The sequence below is a fragment of the Ranitomeya imitator genome, chromosome 6, assembly GCF_032444005.1.
Source record: "Ranitomeya imitator isolate aRanImi1 chromosome 6, aRanImi1.pri, whole genome shotgun sequence".
Classification (NCBI taxonomy): domain Eukaryota; kingdom Metazoa; phylum Chordata; class Amphibia; order Anura; family Dendrobatidae; genus Ranitomeya; species Ranitomeya imitator.
In genome coordinates this window covers 381,959,095-381,978,935 of record NC_091287.1, presented here as the reverse complement: position 1 = coordinate 381,978,935, position 19,841 = coordinate 381,959,095, and positions in this window count along the sequence as shown.

The window sequence follows — 19,841 nt, the reverse complement described above, 5'->3', positions numbered from 1 at the left end:
AATGGATGGGCTCCTGGTAGGGACCCATGCTAGAATGGATGGGCCCCTGGTAGGGGGCCCAGGCTAGAATGGATGGGCTCCTGGTAGGTGACCAAGGCTAGAATGGATGGGCTCCTGGTAGGGGACTCAGGCTAGAATGGAGGGGCTCCTGGTAGGGAACCCAGGCTAGAATGGATGGGCTCCTGGTAGGGGACCCAGGCTAGAATGGATGGGCTCCTGGTAGGGGACTCAGGCTAGAATGGATGGGCTCCTGGTAGGGAACCCAGGCTAGAATGGATGGGCTCCTGGTATGGGGCCCAGGCTAGAATGGATGGGCTCTTTGTAGGGGACCCCGGATAGAATGGATGGGCTCCTGGTAGGGGACCCAGGCTAGAATGGATGGGTTCCTGGTAGGGGACCCAGGCTAGAATGGATGGGCTCCTGGTAGGGGACCCCGGCTAGAATGGATGGGCTCCTGGTAGGGGGCCCAGGCTAGAATGGATGGGCTCCTGGTAGGGGGCCCAGGGTGGAATGGATGGGCTCCTGGTAGAGGGCCCAGGCTAGAATGGATGGGCTCCTGGTGGGGGACTCCGGCTAGAATGGATGGGCTCCTGGTAGGGGGCCCAGGTTAGAATGGATGGGCTCCTGGTAGGGGACCCAGGCTAGAATGGATGGGCTTTTGGTAGGAGGCCCAGCCTAGAATGGATGGGCCCCTGGTAGGGACCCAGGCTAGAATGGATGGGCTCCTGGTAGGGGGCTGTTATGATTAGGCAACTCAGTACCACAGTGAACATAGAGGTCAGAGCACATACAGTGATCTGACAATAATCCAAAAACATAGAACAAGCTCTGAGACGTGGGAACTCTGTTGACCGCAATCCCTAATCCTATCCAACAACACTAGAGGCAGCCGTGGATTGCGCCTAACGCTACCTATGCAACTCGGCACAGACTGAGAAACTAGCTAGCCTGAAGATAGAAAATAAGCCTACTTTGCCTCAGAGAAATACTCCTGGTAGGGGACCCAGGCTAGAATAGATGGGCTCCTGGTAGGGGACCCAGGCTAGAATGGATGGGCTCCTGGTAAGGGACCCAGGCTAGAATGGATGGGCTCCTGGTAGGAGACCCAGGCTAGAATGGATGGGCTCCTGGTAGGGGGCCCAGGCTAAAATGGATGGGCTCCTGGTAGGTGGCCCAGGTTAGAATGGATGGGCTCCTGGTAGGGGGTCCAGGCTAGAATGGATGGGCTCCTGGTAGGGGGCCCAGGCTAGAATGGATGGGCTCCTGGTAGGGACCCATGCTAGAATGGATGGGCCCCTGGTAGGGGGCCCAGGCTAGAATGGATGGGCTCCTGGTAGGTGACCAAGGCTAGAATGGATGGGCTCCTGGTAGGGGACTCAGGCTAGAATGGAGGGGCTCCTGGTAGGGAACCCAGGCTAGAATGGATGGGCTCCTGGTAGGGGACCCAGGCTAGAATGGATGGGCTCCTGGTAGGGGACTCAGGCTAGAATGGATGGGCTCCTGGTAGGGAACCCAGGCTAGAATGGATGGGCTCCTGGTATGGGGCCCAGGCTAGAATGGATGGGCTCTTTGTAGGGGACCCCGGATAGAATGGATGGGCTCCTGGTAGGGGACCCAGGCTAGAATGGATGGGTTCCTGGTAGGGGACCCAGGCTAGAATGGATGGGCTCCTGGTAGGGGACCCCGGCTAGAATGGATGGGCTCCTGGTAGGGGGCCCAGGCTAGAATGGATGGGCTCCTGGTAGGGGGCCCAGGGTGGAATGGATGGGCTCCTGGTAGGGGGCCCAGGCTAGAATGGATGGGCTCCTGGTGGGGGACTCCGGCTAGAATGGATGGGCTCCTGGTAGGGGGCCCAGGTTAGAATGGATGGGCTCCTGGTAGGGGACCCAGGCTAGAATGGATGGGCTTTTGGTAGGAGGCCCAGCCTAGAATGGATGGGCCCCTGGTAGGGACCCAGGCTAGAATGGATGGGCTCCTGGTAGGGGGCTGTTATGATTAGGCAACTCAGTACCACAGTGAACATAGAGGTCAGAGCACATACAGTGATCTGACAATAATCCAAAAACATAGAACAAGCTCTGAGATGTGGGAACTCTGTTGACCGCAATCCCTAATCCTATCCAACAACACTAGAGGCAGCCGTGGATTGCGCCTAACGCTACCTATGCAACTCGGCACAGCCTGAGAAACTAGCTAGCCTGAAGATAGAAAATAAGCCTACCTTGCCTCAGAGAAATACCCCAAAGGAAAAGGCAGCCCCCCACATATAATGACTGTGAGTAAGATGATAAGACAAACGTAGAGATGAAATAGATTTAGCAAAGTGAGGCCCGACTTTCTGAACAGAGCGAGGATAGGAAAGGTAACTTTGCGGTCAACACAAAACCCTAAAAACCATGCAAAGGGGGCAAAAAGACCCTCCGTACCGAACTAACGGCACGGAGGTACACCCTCTGCGTCCCAGAGCTTCCAGCAAACAAATAGATAAGCTGGACAGAAGAAAAGCAAACAAATTAGCAAAGGAAAACTTAGCGATGCAGAGCAGCAGGCCACAGGAACGATCCAGGAGGAAAACAAGTCCAATACTGGAACATTGACAGGAAGCCAGGATCAAAGCACTAGGTGGAGTTAAGTAGAGCAGCACCTAACGACCTCACCACATCACCTGAGGGAGGAAACTCAGAAGCCGCAGTACCACTTCCCTCCACCAACGGAAGCTTACAGAGAGAATCAGCCGAAGTACCACTTGTGACCACAGGAGGGAGCTCTGCCACAGAATTCACAACAGGGGGCCCAGGCTAGAATGGATGGGCTCCTGGTAGGTGACCAAGGTTAAAATGGATGGGCTCCTGGTGGGGGACTCCGGCTAGAATGGATGGGCTCCTGGTAGGTGGCCCAGGCTAGAATGGATGGGCTTCTGGTAGGGGACCCAGGCTAGAATGGATGGGCTTTTGGTAGGGGGCCCAGCCTAGAATGGATGGGCTCCTGGTAGGGACCAAGGCTAGAATGGATGGGCTCCTGGTAGGTGACCAAGGTTAGAATGTATGGGCTCCTGGTAGGGGACCCCGGCTAGAATGGAGGGGCTCCTAGTAGGGCACCCAGGATAGAATGGATGGGCTCCTGGTAGGGGGCCCAGGCTAGAATGGATGGGCTCCTGGTAGATGACCCAGGCTAGAATGGATGGGCTCCTGGTAGGGGGCCCAGGCTAGAATGGATGGGCTCCTGGTAGGGGGCCCAGGCTAGAATGGATGGGCTTCTGGTAGGGTACCCAGGCTAGAATGGATGGGCTCTTGGTTGGGGTCCCAGCCTAGAATGGATGGCCTCCTGGTAGGGGACCCAGGCTAGAATGGATGAGTTCCTAATAGGGGACCCAGGCTAGAATGGATGGGCTCCTGGTAGGGGACCACGGCTAGAATGGATGGGCTCCTAGTAGGGGACCCAGGATAGAATGGATGGGCTCCTGGTAGGGGGCCCAGGCTAGAATGGATGGGCTCCTGGTAGATGACCCAGGCTAGAATGGATGGGCTCCTGGTAGGGGGCCCAGGCTAGAATGGATGGGCTCCTGGTAGGGGGCCCAGGCTAGAATGGATGGGCTCCTGGTAGGGGGCCCAGGCTAGAATGGATGGGCTCCTGGTAGGGGGCTCAGGCTAGAATGGATGGGCTCCTGGTAGGAGGCCCAGGTTAGAATGGATGGGCTCCTGGTAGGGGGCCCAGGCTAGAATGGATGGGCTTTTGGTAGGGGACCCAGGCTAGAATGGATGGGCTCTTGGTAGGGGGCCCAGCCTAGAATGGATGGGCTCCTGGTAGGGACCCAGGCTAGAATGAATGGGCTCCTGGTAGGGGACCCAGGCTAGAATGGATGGGCTCCTGGTAGGGCACCCAGGCTAGAATTGATGGGCTCCTGGTAGGGGACCCAGGCTTGAATGGATGGGATCCTGGTAGGGGGCCCAGGCTAGAATGGATGGGCTCCTTGTAAGTGGCCCAGGCTAGAATGGATGGGCTCCTGGTAGGGGGCCCAGGCTAGAATGGATGGGCTCCTGGGGGGGGGCCAGCCTAGAATGGATGGGCTCCTGGTATGGACCCAGGCTAGAATGGAGGGACTCCTGGTAGGGGACCCAGGCTAGAATGGATGGGCTCTTGGTAGGGGACCCAGGCTAGAATGGATGGGCTTTTGGTAGGGGGCCCAGCCTAGAATGGATGGGCTCCTGGTATGGACCCAGGCTAGAATGGATGGGCTCCTGGTAGGGGGCCCAGGCTAGAATGGATGGGCTTCTGGTAGGTGACCAAGGTTAGAATGTATGGGCTCCTGGTAGGGGACCCAGGCTAGAATGGATGGGCTCCTGGTAGGAGTCCCAGGATAGAATGGATGGTCTCCTGGTAGGAGACCCAGGCTAGAATAGATGGGCTCCTGGTATGGGACCCCGGCTAGAATGGATGGGCTCCTGGTAGGGGACCCATGCTAGAATGGATGAGTTCCTGGTAGGGGACCCAGGCTAGAATGGATGGGCTCCTGGTAGGGGACCCCGGCTACAATGGATGGGCTCCTAGTAGGGCACCCAGGATAGAATGGATGGGCTCCTGGTAGGGGGCCCAGGCTAGAATGTTTGGGCTCCTGGTAGATGACTCAGGCTAGAATGGATGGGTTCCTGGTAGGGGGGCCAGGCTAGAATGGATGGGCTCCTGGTAGGGGGCCCAGGCTAGAATGGATGGGCTCCTGGTAGGGGGCCCAGGCTAGAATGGATGGGCTCCTGGCAGGGGGCCCAGGCTAGAATGGATGGGCTCCTGGTAGGTGACCAAGGCTAGAATGGATGGGCTCCTGTTAGGGGACTCAGGCTAGAATGGAGGGGCTCCTGGTAGGGGACCCAGGTTAGAATAGATGGGCTCCTGGTAGGGGACCCAGGCTAGAATGGATGGGCTCCTGGTAGGGAACCGAGGCTAGAATGGAAGGGCTCCTGGTAGGGGGCCCAGGCTAGAATGGATGGGCTCATGGTAAGGGACCCAAGCTAGAATGGATGGGCTTCTGGTAGGGGACCCAGGCTAGAATGGATGGGCTCATGGTAAGGGACCCAAGCTAGAATGGATGGGCTTCTGGTAGGGGACCCAGGCTAGAATGGATGGGCTCCTGGTAGGGGACCCAGGCTAGAATGGATGGGCTCCTGGTAGGGGACCCAGGCTAGAATGGATGGGCTTCTGGTACGGGACCCAGACTAGAATGGATGGGCTCCTGGTAGGGGGCCCAGGGTGGAATGGATGGGCTCCTGGTTGGGTACCCAGGCTAGAATGGATGGGCTCCTGGTGGGGGACCCAGGATAGAATGGATGGGCTCCTGGTAGGGGGCCCAGGGTGGAATGGATGGGCTCCTGGTTGGGTACCCAGGCTAGAATGGATGGGCTCCTGGTGGGGGACCCAGGATAGAATGGATGGGCTCCTGGTAGGGGACTCAGGCTGGAATGGATGGGCTCCTGGTAGGGGGCCCAGGCTAGAATGGATGGGCTCCTGGTAGGAGGCCCAGGTTAGAATGGATGGGTTCCTGGTAGGGGGCCCAGGCTAGAATGGATGGGCTCCTGATAGGGGACCCAGGCTAGAATGGATGGGCTCCTGGTAGGGGACCCAGGCTAGAATGGATGGCCTTCTGGTAGGTGACCCAGGCTAGAATGGATGCGCTCCTGGTAGGGGGCCCAGGCTAGAATGGATGGGCTCCTGGTACGGGGCCCATGCTAGAATGGATGGGCTCCTGGTAGGGGGCCAGGCTAGAATAGATGGGCTCCTGGTATAGGGCTCAGGCTAGAATGGATGGGCTCCTGGTAGGGGGCCCAGGCTAGAGTGGATGGGCTCTGGTAGGGGACCCAGGCTAGAATGGATGGGCTCCTGGTAGGGGACCCAGGTTAGAATGGATGGACTCCTGGTAGGGGGCCAGGCTAGAATGGATGGGCTCCTGGTATAGGGCCCAGGCTAGAATGGATGGGCTCCTGGTAGGGGGCCCAGGCTAGAATGGATGGGCTCCTGGTAGGGGGCTCAGGCTAGAATGGATGGGCTCCTGGTAGGGGACCCAGGCTAGAATGGATGGGCTCCTGGTAGGGGACCCAGGCTAGAATGGATGGACTCCTGGTAGGGGGCCAGGCTAGAATAGATGGGCTCCTGGTATAGGGCCCAGGCTAGAATGGATGGGCTCCTGGTAGGGGGCCCAGGCTAGAATGGATGGGCTCCTGGTAGGGGGCCCAGGCTAGAATGGATGGGTTCCTGGTAGGGGGCCCAGGCTAGAATGGATGGGCTCCTGATAGGGGACCCAGGCTAGAATGGATGGGCTCCTGGTAGGGGACCCAGGCTAGAATGGATGGCCTTCTGGTAGGTGACCCAGGATAGAATGGATGCGCTCCTGGTAGGGGACCCAGGCTAGAATGGATGGGCTCCTGGTAGGGGGCCCAGGCAAGAATGGATGGGCTCCTGGTAGGTGACCAAGGCTAGAATGGATGGGCTCCTGGTAGGGGACCCAGGCTAGAATGGATGGGCTCCTGGTGGGGGACCCAGGCTAGAATGGATGGGCTCCTGGTAGGAGACCCAGGCTAGAATGGATGGGCTCCTGGTAGGGGCCCAGGCTAGAATGGATGGGCTCCTGGTAGGGGGCCCAGGGTGGAATGGATGGGCTCCTGGTAGGGGGCCCAGGCTAGAATGGATGGGATCCAGGTATGGGGCCCAGGCTAGAATGGATGGGCTCCTGGTAGGGGGCCCAGGCTAGAATGGATGGGCTCCTGGTAGGGGACCCAGGCTACAATGGATGGGCTCCTGGTAGGGGACCCAGGCTAGAATGGATGGTCTCCTGGTAGGGGGCCCAGGCTAGAATGGATGGGCTCCTGGTAGGGGGCCAAGGCTAGAATGGATGGGCTCCTGGTACGGGGCCCATGCTAGAATGGATGGGCTCCTGGTAGGGGGCCAGGCTAGAATAGATGGGCTCCTGGTATAGGGATCAGGCTAGAATGGATGGGCTCCTGGTAGGGGGCCCAGGCTAGAGTGGATGGGCTCTGGTAGGGGACCCAGGCTAGAATGGATGGGCTCCTGGTAGGGGACCCAGGCTAGAATGGATGGACTCCTGGTAGGGGGCCAGGCTAGAATGGATGGGCTCCTGGTATAGGGCCCAGGCTAGAATGGATGGGCTCCTGGTATAGGGCCCAGGCTAGAATGGATGGGCTCCTGGTAGGGGGCCCAGGCTAGAATGGATGTGCTCCTGGTAGGGGACTCAGGCTAGAATGGATGGGCTCCTGGTAGGGGACCCAGGCTAGAATGGATGGGCTCCTGGTAGGGGACCCAGGCTAGAATGGATGGACTCCTGGTAGGGGGCCAGGCTAGAATGGATGGGCTCCTGGTAGGGGGCCCAGGCTAGAATGGATGGGCTCCTGGTAGGGGGCCCAGGCTAGAATGGATGGGCTCCTGGTAGGGGGCCCAGGCTAGAATGGATGGGCTCCTGGTAGGGGACCCAGGCTAGAATGGATGGGCTCCTGGTAGGGGACCCAGGCTAGAATGGATGGGCTCCTGGTAGGGGACCCAGGCTAGAATGGATGGGCTCCTGGTAGGGGACCCAGGCTAGAATGGATGGGCTTCCTGGTAGGGGACCCCGGCTAGAATGGATGGGCTCCTGGTAGGGGACCCAGGCTAGAATGGATGGGCTCCTGGTAGGGGGCCCTGGCCAGAATGGATGGCCTTCTGGTAGATGACCCAGGCTAGAATGGATGCGCTCCTGGTAGGGGACCCAGGCTAGAATGGATGGGCTCCTGGTAGGTGACCAAGGCTAGAATGGATGGGCTCCTGGTAGGGGGCCTTGGCTAGAATGGATGGGCTCCTGGTTGGGGGCCCAGGCTAGAAGATCGGGCCCTTAAAGGGAATGTGGCAGGGTGAGGTGGCGCCGCCAAGATCGGGCCCTTAAAGGCTAAGAGCAGGCACTTGGTAACGCTGCAGCACTCTTTGACAGATCGGTGATCTGTCAGAGTGCTGTGCAAACTGTCAGATCACCGATCTGTATTGTCCCCCCCTGGGACAAAGTAAAAAAGTTAAAAAAAATTTTTACAAGTGTGTAAAAAAATTTTTAAAAAAATCCAAATTAATGAAAAAATATATATATATTATTCCCATAAATACATTTCTTTATCTAAATAAAATAAACAAAACCAATAAAAGTACACATATTTAGTATTGCCGCGTCCGTAACGACCCGACCTATAAAACTGTCCCACTAGTTAATCCCTTCAGTAAACACCGTAAGAAAAAAAAAAAAAAAAAAGTGGCAAAAAACAACGCTTTATTATCATACCGCCGAACAAAAAGTGGAATAACACGTGATCAAAAAGACAGATATAAATAACCATGGTACCGCTGAAAGCGTCATCTTGTCCCGCAAAAAACGAGCTGCCATACAGCAACATTAGCAAAAAAATAAAAAAGTTATAGTCCTCAGAATAAAGCGATGCAAAAATAATTATTTTTTCTATAAAATAGTTTTTATCGTATAAAAGCGCCAAAACATAAAAAAAGATATAAATGAGGTGTCGCTGTAATCGTACTGACCCGAAGAATAAAACTGCTTTATCAATTTTATCAAACGCAGAACAGTATAAATGCCTCCCCCAAAAGAAATTCATGAATAGCTGGTTTTTGGTAATTCTGCCTCACAAAAATCGGAATAAAAAGCGATCAAAAATGTCACATGCCCGAAAATGTTATCAATAAAAATGTCCACTCGTCCCGCAAAAAACAAGACCTCACATGACTCTGTGGACTCAAATATGGAAAAATTATAGCTCTCAAAATGTGGTAACGCAAAAAATATTTTTTGCAATAAAAAGCGTCTTTCAGTGTGTGTCGGCTGCCAATCATAAAAATCCGCTAAAAAACCCGCTATAAAAGTAAATCAAACCCCCCTTCATCACCCCCTTAGTTAGGGAAAAATAAAAAAAATTAAAAAAATGTATTTATTTCCATTTTCCCATTAGGGTTAGGGCTAGGGTTAGGGTTATGGTTAGGGCTAGGGTTAAGGCTACAGTTAGGGTTGGGGCTAAAGTTAGGGTTTGGATTACATTTGCGGTTGGGAATAGGGTTGGGATTAGGGTTAGGGGTGTGTCTGGGTTAGAGGTGTGGTTAGGGTTACCGTTGGAATTAGGGTTAGGGGTGTGTTTGGATTAGGGTTTCAGTTATAATTGGGGGGTTTCCACTGTTTAGACACATCAGGGGCTCTCCAAACACGACATGGCGTCCGATCTCAATTCCAGCCAATTCTGCGTTGAAAAAGTAAAACAGTGTTCCTTCCCTTCCGAGCTCTCCCGTGTGCCCAAACAGGAGTTTACCCCAACATATGGGATATCAGCTGTCGTGAATTCCGCTCTTGGGCTCCCTCCGGTTGTTGTAAGTGGCACTTTTGTGAGTTCTGCTCCCTCTTGTGGTTTCTAGTGGTATGGCTGCTCCTTGGAGTTAGCTGTCATCAGCTGCCTCCACTTATTGTCCGCTATTTAAGTCTGGCTCTTTCTTCAGCCTGTGCCACTTGTCAATGTTCCTGGCTGGATTCACATCTCTGCTTGGATTCTCCTGGTTTCCTGACCAGTTCTGCAAAGATAAGTTCTGGCTTTGCTCATTTCAGTCCACATGTTGTGGACTTATTGTTCTGTGCATTCTTTATTTGTCCAGCTTGTCAGTATGGATTTTTTCTGTTAGCTGGAAGCTCTGGGAAGCAGATTTACCCTCCACACCTTTAGTCAGGTGTGGAGATTTTGTAAACTCTGTGTGGATTGTTTTGTAGTTTTTATACTGACCGCACAGTATCCTTTCCTGTCCTATCTATCAAGCTAGACTGGCCTCCTATGCTAAAATCTGCTTTCATTTCTGCGTATGTTATTTTCCCCTTCTTTCACCGTCAATATTTGTGGGGGGCTATCTTTCCTTTGGGGATTTTCTCTGAGGCAAGATAGGTTTCCTGTTTCCATCTTTAGGGGAAGTGTTGTGAATTCCGTTCTTGAGCTCCCTCCGGTGGTTGTAAATGGCACTTTTGTGAATTCTGCCCTTGGGCTCCCTCTGGTGGTTTTGAGTGGAACTGCCGCTCCTTGGGTTTAGCTTTAGCAGCTGCTTTCACTAATCGTCTCTCCTGGCTCTGCTATTTAACCTGGCTCTAGTCTTCAGCCTATGCCACTTGTCAATGTTCTCTGGCTGGATTCACATCTCTGCTTGGATTCTCCTGGTTTCCTGACCAGTTCTGCAAAGATAAGTTCTGGCTTTGCTCATTTCAGTCCACATGTTGTGGACTTATTGTTCTGTGCATTCTATTTTTGTCCAGCTTGTCATTATGGATTTTTTCTGTTAGCTGGAAGCTCTGGGAAGCAGATTTACCCTCCACACCTTTAGTCAGGTGTGGAGATTTTGTAAACTCTGCGTGGATTTTTGTAGTTTTTATACTGACCGCACAGTATCCTTTCCTGTCTATCAAGCTAGACTGGCCTCCTATGCTAAAATCTGATTTCATCTCTGTGTATGTTATTTTCCCCTCCTCTCACCGTCAATATTTGTGGGGGGCTGTCTTTCCTTTGGGGATTTTCTCTAAGGCAAGATAGGTTTCCTGTTTCCTTCTTTAGGGGAAGTTAGATCTTAGGCTGTGCCGAGGGGTCTAGGGAGCGTCAGGTACCCCCCACGGCTATTTCTAGTTGCGCTGCTAGGTTCAGGTCTGCGGTCAGTACAGATACCACCTCCTTCAGAGCTTGTCTCATGTTGTTCCTAAACCACCAGATCATAACAATCAGCGTACTCAGTACAAATTGGACAACTTTTGGGATCCAATTTCTCCTGTTACCCTTGGGAAAATACAAAACTGGGGGCTAAAAAATAATTTTTGTGGGAAAAAAAAAAGATTTTTTATTTTCACGGCTCTGCGTTAGAAACTGTAGTGAAACACTTGGGGACACATCTAGATAAGTTCCTTGGGGGGTCTAGTTTCCAATATGGGGTCACTTGCAGGGGGTTTCTACTGTTTAGGTACATTAGGGGCTCTGCAAACGCAATGTGACGCCTGCAGACCATTCCATCCAAATGGCGCTTCTTCCCTTCCGAGCCCTTCCATGCGCCCAAACGGTGGTTCCCCCCCACATATGGGACATCAGCGCACTCAGGACAAATTGGACAACAACTTTTGGGGTCCAATTTCTCCTGTTACCCTCGAGAAAATACAAAACTGGGGGCTAAAAAATAATTTTGGGGGGAATTTTTTATTTTTTTATTTTCACGGCTCTGCGTTAGAAACTGTAGTGAAACACTTGGGGGCTCAAAGTTCTCACAACACATCTAGATAAGTTCCTTGGGGGGTCTAGTTTCCAATATGGGGTCACTTGTGGGGGGTTTCTACTGTTTAGGTACATTAGGGGCTCTGCAAATGCAATGTGACGCCTGCTGTTGTGAATTCCGCTCTTGAACTCCCTCCGGTGGTTGTAAGTGGCACTTTTGTGAGTTCTGCTCTTGGGCTCCCTCCGGTGGTTTTAAGTGGAATGGCTGCTCCTTGGATTTAGCAGTCTGCAGCTGCTTCCACTGATTGTCTTTCTGCTTGGCTATTTATGCCTGGCTCTTCCCTTCAGCCAGTGCCACTTGTCAATGGTTCCTGGTTGGATTCACATCTTTGCTTGGATTTCCCTGATATCCTGACCAGTTCAGCAAAGATAAGTTCTTGCTTTGCTCTTTTCTGTCCACATGTTGTGGACTTATTCGTTCTGTGCATTCTATGTTTTGTCCAGCTTGTCAGTATGGATTAATTTAGTTAAGCTGGAAGCTCTGGGAAGCAGATTTACCCTCCACACCGTTAGTCAGGTGTGGAGATTTTTGTAAACTCTGTGTGGATTTTTGTACTTTTTAATACTGACCGCACAGTATTCTATCCTGTCCTATCTATCTAGCTAGACTGGCCTCCTGTGCTACATCCTGGTTTCATTCTGTGTGTTTTTTCCCTCTCCACTCACAGTCATTACTTGTGGGGGGCTATCTATCCTTTGGGGATTTTCTCTGAGGCAAGATAGTTTTCCTGTTTCTATCTTTAGGGGTAGTTAGTTCTCAGGCTGTGACGAGGTGCCTAGGGGGTGACAGGAGCATCCCACGGCTACTTCTAGTGTTGTGTTGAGCTTAGGGACTGCAGTCAGTACAGGTACCACCTCCTTCAGAGCTCGTCCCATGTTGCTCCTAAACCACCAGTTCATAACAGCCTGCAGACCATTCCCTCTAAGTCTGTATTCCAAATGGCGCTCCTTCCCTTCCGAGCCCTCCCATGCGCCCAAACGGTGGTTCCCCCCCACATATGGGGTATCAGCGCACTCAGGACAAATTGCACAACAACTTTTGGGGTCCAATTTCTCCTGTTACCCTCGGGAAAATACAAAACTGGGGGCTAAAAAATAATGTTTGTGGGAAAAAATTTTTGTTTTATTTTTACGGCTCTGCATTATAAACTTCTGTGAAGCTCTTGGTGGGTCAAAGTGCTCACCACACCTCTAGATAAGTTCCTTAGGGGGTCTACTTTCCAAAATGGTGTAACTTGTGGGGGTTTCAATGTTTAGGCACATCAGTGGCTCTCCAAACGCAACATGGCGTCCCATCTCAATTCCTGTCAATTTTGCATTGAAAAGTCAAACGGCGCTCCTTCCCTTCCGAGCTCTCCCATGCGCCCAAACAGTGGTTAACCCCCACATATGGGGTATCGGCGTACTCAGGACAAATTACTTGTGGGGGGCTATCTATCCTTTGGGGATTTTCTCTGAGGCAAGATAGTTTTCCTGTTTTTATCTTTAGGGGTAGTTAGTTCTCAGGCTGTGACGAGGTGCCTAGGGAGTGACAGGAGCATACCATGGCTACTTCTAGTGTTGTGTTGAGCTTAGGGACTGCCGTCAGTACAGGTACCACCTCCTTCAGAACTCGTCCCATGTTGCTCCTAAACCACCAGTTCATAACAGCCTGCAGACCATTCCATCTAAGTCTGTATTTCAAATGGCGCTCCTTCCCTTCCGAGCCCTCCCATGCGCCCAAACGGTGGTTCCCCCCCACATATGGGGTATCAGCGCACTCAGGACAAATTGCACAACAACTTTTGGGGTCCAATTTCTCCTGTTACCCTCGGGAAAATACAAAACTGGGGGCTAAAATATAATTTTTGTGGGAAAAAATTTTTGTTTTATTTTTACGGCTCTGCATTATAAACTTCTGTGAAGCTCTCGGTGGGTCAAAGTGCTCACCACACCTCTAGCTAAGTTCCTTAGGGGGTCTACTTTCCAAAATGGTGTCACTTGTGGGGGGTTTCAATGTTTAGGCACATCAGTGGCTCTCCAAACGCAACATGGCGTCCCATCTCAATTCCTGTCAATTTTGCATTGAAAAGTCAAACGGCGCTCCTTCCCTTCCGAACTCTCCCATGCACCCAAACAGTGGTTAACCCCCACATATGAGGTATCGGCGTACTCAGGACAAATTGTACAACAAGGCTTGGGGTCCATTTTCTCCTGTTACCCTTGGTAAAGTAAAACAAATTGGAGCTGAAGTAAATTTTTTGTGAAAAAAAGTTAAATGTTAATTTTTATTTAAACATTCCAAAAATTCCTGTGAAACACCTGAAGGGTTAATAAACTTCTTGAATGTGGTTTTGAGAACCTTGAGGGGTGCAGTTTTTAGAATGGTGTCACACTTGGGTATTTTCTATCATATTAGACCCCTCAAAATGACTTCAAATGAGATGTGGTCCCTAAAATAAAATGGTGTTGTAAAAATGAGAAATTGCTGGTCAACTTTTAACCCTTAGGCTGTGTGCACACGATGCAGATTTGGTGCAGAAAAATCTGCTGCAGTTCTGCACTAAATCTGCATCTCCTGGCAGAATCTGCAGGTGCGTTTTTGATGCGTTTTTTGTGCGTTTTTGATGCGTTTTTTTCAGTGCAGATTTGAAGTGCGTTTTTTTGTGCGTTTTTTATGCGTTTTTTCATGCAGTTTTGTAAGCATTTTTTAAAGCTAAATTAATAAAGTTAAAAAAAAAATTGTCCATGTCATGATGTCATTTCCTAGTCCTAACCCTAGCCCTAACCCTAGCCCTATCCCTAGACCTAACCCTAGCCATAACCCTAGCCCTAAACCTAGACCTAACCCTAACCCTAGCCCTAACCCTAACCCTATTCTAACCTTAGTGGAAAAAAAAAAATCTATATTTTTTTATTGTTCCTACCTATGGGGGTGACAAAGGGGGGGGGGGTCATTTACTATTTTTTTTATTTTGATCACTGAGATAGGTTATAGCTCAGTGATCAAAATGCACTTTGGAACGAATCTGCCGGCCGGCAGATTCGGCGGGCGCACTGCGCATGCGCCCGCCATTTTGGAAGATGGCGGCGCCCAGGGAGAAGACGGACGGACCCCGGGAGGAACGGTAAGTATGATGAGGTGGGGGTGGGGCACGGGGGGGATCGGAGCATGGGGGGTGGATCGGAGCGGGGGGGGGGTGGATCGGTGCACGGGGGGGTGATTGGAGCACGGGGGTGAGCGGACAAGAGCACGGGGGGAGCGGAGCACAGGACGGAGGGGAGCCGGAGCAGTGTACCGGACAGATCGGTGGCTTGGGGGGGGATCGGTGGGGTGGGGGCACGTTATATGTTGTATGTAATATGTTTGTGTTTTTAACCCATTGTAGTCAGTCGCCTGACGATGGGACAACTCTCCCATCATCACATTTCGATGGGAGAAGTAGTCCCACCCGACGAATGACTACAATGAGTCACTACTGACAGAGAGACACACACAGAGACCGACACACACACACAGACACTACATACCATTTCCACCATACGCTTCACATCGACCATACACTAACTTCACTACACTCCGCCCACACACTTCCTCCACATCACTGACGTCACTTCCGTCTGCTGCGGTTTTGACACCCAAATCCGCATAAAATCTGCAGATGGTTTTTACATCTGCAGTTTTTATGCGGATTTGACCCACAAAATGGGAGCCTATGGGTGCAGAAACGCTGCAGAACTGCACAAAAGAAGTGACATGCACTTCTTTGAAATCTGCAGCGTTTCTGCACGGATTTTTCTGCACCATGTGCACAGCTTTTTTTTTTTTCTATTGATTTTCATTGAATTGTAACTCACAGTGCAGTTCTGCAGCGTTTCTGCTGCAGAAAAAAACGCTGCAGAACTGCACTAAATCTGCATCGTGTGCATATACCATTAGCCCCCGATGTTGACATTTATAACTCCCTAACAAAAAAAAATTTTGGTTCCAAAATTGTGCTGATGTAAAGTAGACATGTGGGAAATGTTACTTATTAAATATTTTGTGTGACATATCTCTGTGATTTAATTGCATAAAAATTCAAAGTTGGAAAACTGCGAAATTTTCAAAATTTTCGCCAAATTTCCGTTTTTTCCACAAATAAACGCAGGTAATATCAAAGAAATTTTACCACTATCATGAAGTACAATATGTCACGAGAAAACAATGTCAGAATCACCAGGATCCGTTGAAGCGTTCCAGAGTTATAACCTCATAAAGGGACAGTGGTCAGAATTGTAAAAATTGGCCCGGTCCATAACGTGCAAACCACCCTTGGGGGTAAAAAGATTAACCCCTTACCGGCATCGGACGTACTATACCGTCCGATGCCGGCTTCCCTGCTTTGATGCAGGGCTCCGCGGTGAGCCCGCATCAAAGCCGGGACATGTCAGCTGTTTTGAACAGCTGACATGTGCCCGTAGTAGGCGCAGGCAGAATCGCGATCTGCCCGCACCTATTAACTAGTTAAATGCCGCTGTCAAACGCAGACAGCGGCATTTAACTACCGCTTCCGGCCGGGCGGCCGGAAATGACGTCATCGCCGACCCCCGTCACATGATCGGGGGTCGGCGATGCTTGTATATTGTAACCATAGAGGTCCTAGAGACCTCTATGGTTACTGATCACCGGTGGCTGTGAGCGCCACCCTGTGGTCGGCGCTCACAGCACACCTCCATTTCTGCTACATAGCAGCGATCAGCAGATCGCTGCTATGTAGCAGAGCCGATCGCGTTGTGCCTGCTTCTAGCCTCCCATGGAGGCTATTGAAGCATGGCAAAAGTTAAAAAAAAAAGTTAAAAAAAATGTGAAAAAAATAAAAAAAAACATAAAAGTTTAAATCACCCCCCTTTCGCCCCAATCAAAATAAATCAATAAAAAAAATATCAAATCTACGCATATTTGGTATCGCCCGATCTATCAATTAAAAAAAAGTATTAACCTGATCGCTAAACAGCGTAGCGGGAAAAAAATTCGAAACGCCAGAATTACGTTTTTTTGGTCGCCGCAACATTGCATTAAAATGCAATAACGGGCGATCAAAAGAACGTATCTGCACCGAAATGCTATAATTAAAAACGTCATCTCGGCACGCAAAAAATAAGCCCTCAACTGACCCCAGATCATGAAAAATGGAGACGCTACAAGTATCGGAAAATGGCGCACTTTTTTTTTTTTTTTTAGCAAAGTTTGGAATTTTTTTTCACTACTTAGATAAAAAATAACCTAGTCATGTTAGGTGTCTATGAACTCGTACTGACCTGGAGAATCATAATGGCAGGTCAGTTTTAGCATTTAGTGAACCTAGCAAAAAAGCCAAACAGAAAACAAGTGTGGGATTGCACTTTTTTTTGCAATTTCACCGCACTTGGAATTTTTTTCCCGTTTTCTAGTACACGACATGCTAAAACCAATGATGTCGTTCAAAAGTACAACTCGTCCCGCAAAAAATAAGCCCTCACATGGCCAAATTGACGGAAAAATAAAAAAGTTATGGCTCTGGGAAGGAGGGGAGCGAAAAACGAACACGGAAAAACGAAAAATCCCCTGGTCATGAAGGGATTAAAGGGAATGTGGCAAGGTGAGCGGCAGCCGCTGAGATCGGGCCTTTAAAGGGAATGTGGCAGGGTGAGGGGCGGCCGTCGACGGATCGCCGAGATCAGGCCCTTAAAGGGAATGTGGCAGGGTGAGGGGTGGCCGTCCACGGGGCCACCGAGATCGGGCCCTTAAAGGGAATGTGGCAGGGTGAGGGGCGGCCGTCGACGGGGCCGCTGAGATCAGGCCCTTCAAGGGGATGTGGCAGGGTGAGGGGCGGCCGCCGAGATTGGGCCCTTAAAAGGAATGTGGCAGAGTGAGGAGCGGCCGTCGACGGGTCGCCGAGATCGGGCCCTTAAAGGGATTGTGGCAGGGTGAGGGGCGGCTGTCGACGGGGCCACCAAGATCGGGCCCTTAAAGGGAATGTGGCAGAGTGAGCGGCGGCCGTAGAGGGGTCGCCAAGATTGGGCCCTTAAAGGGAATGTGGCAGGGTGAAGGGCGGCCGCCGAGATCGGGCACTTAAAGGGAATGTGGCAGGGTGAGGGGCGGCCTTCGACGGGGCCGCAGAGATTGGGCCCTTAAAGGGAATGTGGCAGGGTGAGGGGAGGCCGTCGAAGGGGCAGCCGAGATCGGGCCCTTAAAGGGAATGTGGCAGGGTGAGGGGTGGCCGCCGAGATCAGGCCCTTAAAGGGAATGTGGCAGGGTGAGGGGCGGCCTTCGACGGGGCCGCAGAGATCGGGCCCTTAAAGGGAATGTGGCAGGGTGAGCGGCGGCCATCGAGGGGTCGCCGAGATAGGGCCCTTAAAGGAAATGTTGCAGGGTGAGGGGCGGCCGCCGACATCGGGCCCTTAAAGGGAATGTGGCAGGGTGAGCGGCGGCCATCGAGGGGTCGCCGAGATTGGGCCCTTAAAGGGAATGTGGCAGGGTGAGCGGTGGCCGTCAAGGGGTCGCCGAGATTGCGCACTTAAAGGGAATGTGGCAGGGCAAGGGGCGGCCGTTGAGATTGGGCCCTTAAAGGGAATGTGGCAGGGTGAGCGGCGGCCATCGAGGGGTCGCCGAGATTGGGCCCTTAAAGGGAATGTGGCAGGGTGAGCGGTGGCCGTCAAGGGGTCGCCGAGATTGCGCACTTAAAGGGAATGTGGCAGGGCAAGGGGCGGCCGTTGAGATTGGGCCCTTAAAGGGAATGTGGCAGGGTGAGCGGTGGCCGTCAAGGGGTCGCCGAGATTGCGCACTTAAAGGGAATGTGGCAGGGCAAGGGGCGGCCGTTGAGATTGGGCCCTTAAAGAGAATGTGGCAGGGTGAGGGGTGGCCGCCGAGATCGGGCTCTTAAAGGGAATGTGGCAGGGGGATGGGCGGCCGTCGATGGGGCCGCCGAGATTGGGCCCTTAAAGGGAATGTGGGAGGGTGAGGGGTGGTTGCCGAGATCGGGCCCTTAAAGGGAATGTGGCAGGGTGAGGGGCGGCCTTCGACGGGGCCGCAGAGATAGGGCTCTTAAAGGAAATGTGGCAGGGTGAGGGGAGGCCGTCGAAGGGGCAGCCGAGATCGGGCCCTTAAAGGGAATGTGGCAGGGTTTGGGGTGGCCGCCGAGATCAGGCTCTTAAAGGGAATGTGGCAGGGTGAGGGGCGGCCTTCGACGGGGCCGCAGAGATCGGGCCCTTAAAGGGAATGTGGCAGGGCGAGTGGCGGCCGTCGAGATTGGGCACTTAAAGGGAATGTGGCAGGGTGAGCGGCGGCCATCGAGGGGTCGCCGAGATAGGGCCCTTAAAGGAAATGTTGCAGGGTGAGGGGCGGCCGCCGAGATCGGGCCCTTAAAGGGAATGTGGCAGGGTGAGCGGCGGCCATCGAGGGGTCGCCGAGATTGGGCCCTTAAAGGGAATGTGGCAGGGTGAGCGGTGGCCGTCGAGGGGTCGCCGAGATTGCGCACTTAAAGGGAATGTGGCAGGGCGAGGGGCGGCCGTCGAGATTGGGCCCTTAAAGGGAATGTGGCAGGGTGAGGGGCGGCCGTCGAGATTGGGCCCTTAAAGAGAATGTGGCAGGGTGAGGGGTGGCCGCCGAGATCGGGCTCTTAAAGGGAATGTGGCAGGGGGATGGGCGGCCGTCGATGGGGCCGCCGAGATTGGGCCCTTAAAGGGAATGTGGGAGGGTGAGGGGTGGTTGCCGAGATCGGGCCCTTAAAGGGAATGTGGCAGGGTGAGGGGCGGCCTTCGACGGGGCCGCAGAGATAGGGCTCTTAAAGGGAATGTGGCAGGGTGAGGGGAGGCCGTCGAAGGGGCAGCCGAGATCGGGCCCTTAAAGGGAATGTGGCAGGGTTTGGGGTGGCCGCCGAGATCAGGCCCTTAAAGGGAATGTGGCAGGGTGAGGGGCGGCCTTCGACGGGGCCGCAGAGTTTGGTCCCTTAAAGGGAATGTGGCAGGGTGAGCGGCGGCCGTCGAGGGTTCGCCGAGATAGGGCCCTTAAAGGAAATGTTGTAGGGTGAGGGGCGGCCGCCGAGATAGGGCCCTTAAAGGGAATGTGGCAGGGTGAGGGGCGGCTGTCGACAGGGCCCCCGAGATCGGGCCCTTAAAGGGAATGTGGCAGGGTGAGGGGCGGCCGCCGAGATCGGGCCCTTAAACGGAATGTGGCAGGGTGAAGGGTGGTCATCGACGGGGCCACCGAGATCGGGATCTTAAAGGGAATGTGGCAGGGTGAGGGGCGGTCGTCGACGGATCGCCGAGATCGGGCCCTTAAAGGGAATGTGGGAGGGTGAGGGCGGCCGTCGACGGGGCCGCCGAGATTAAGCCCTTAAAGGGAATGGGGCATGGTGAGGGGCGGCCGCTGAGATCGGGCCCTTAAAGGGAATGTGGCAGGGTGAGGGCCGCCGTCGACGGATCGCCGAGATCGGGCCCTTAAAGGGAATGTGGGAGGGTGAGGGCGGCCGTCGACGGGGCCGCCGAGATTAAGCCCTTAAAGGGAATGGGGCATGGTGAGGGGCGGCCGCT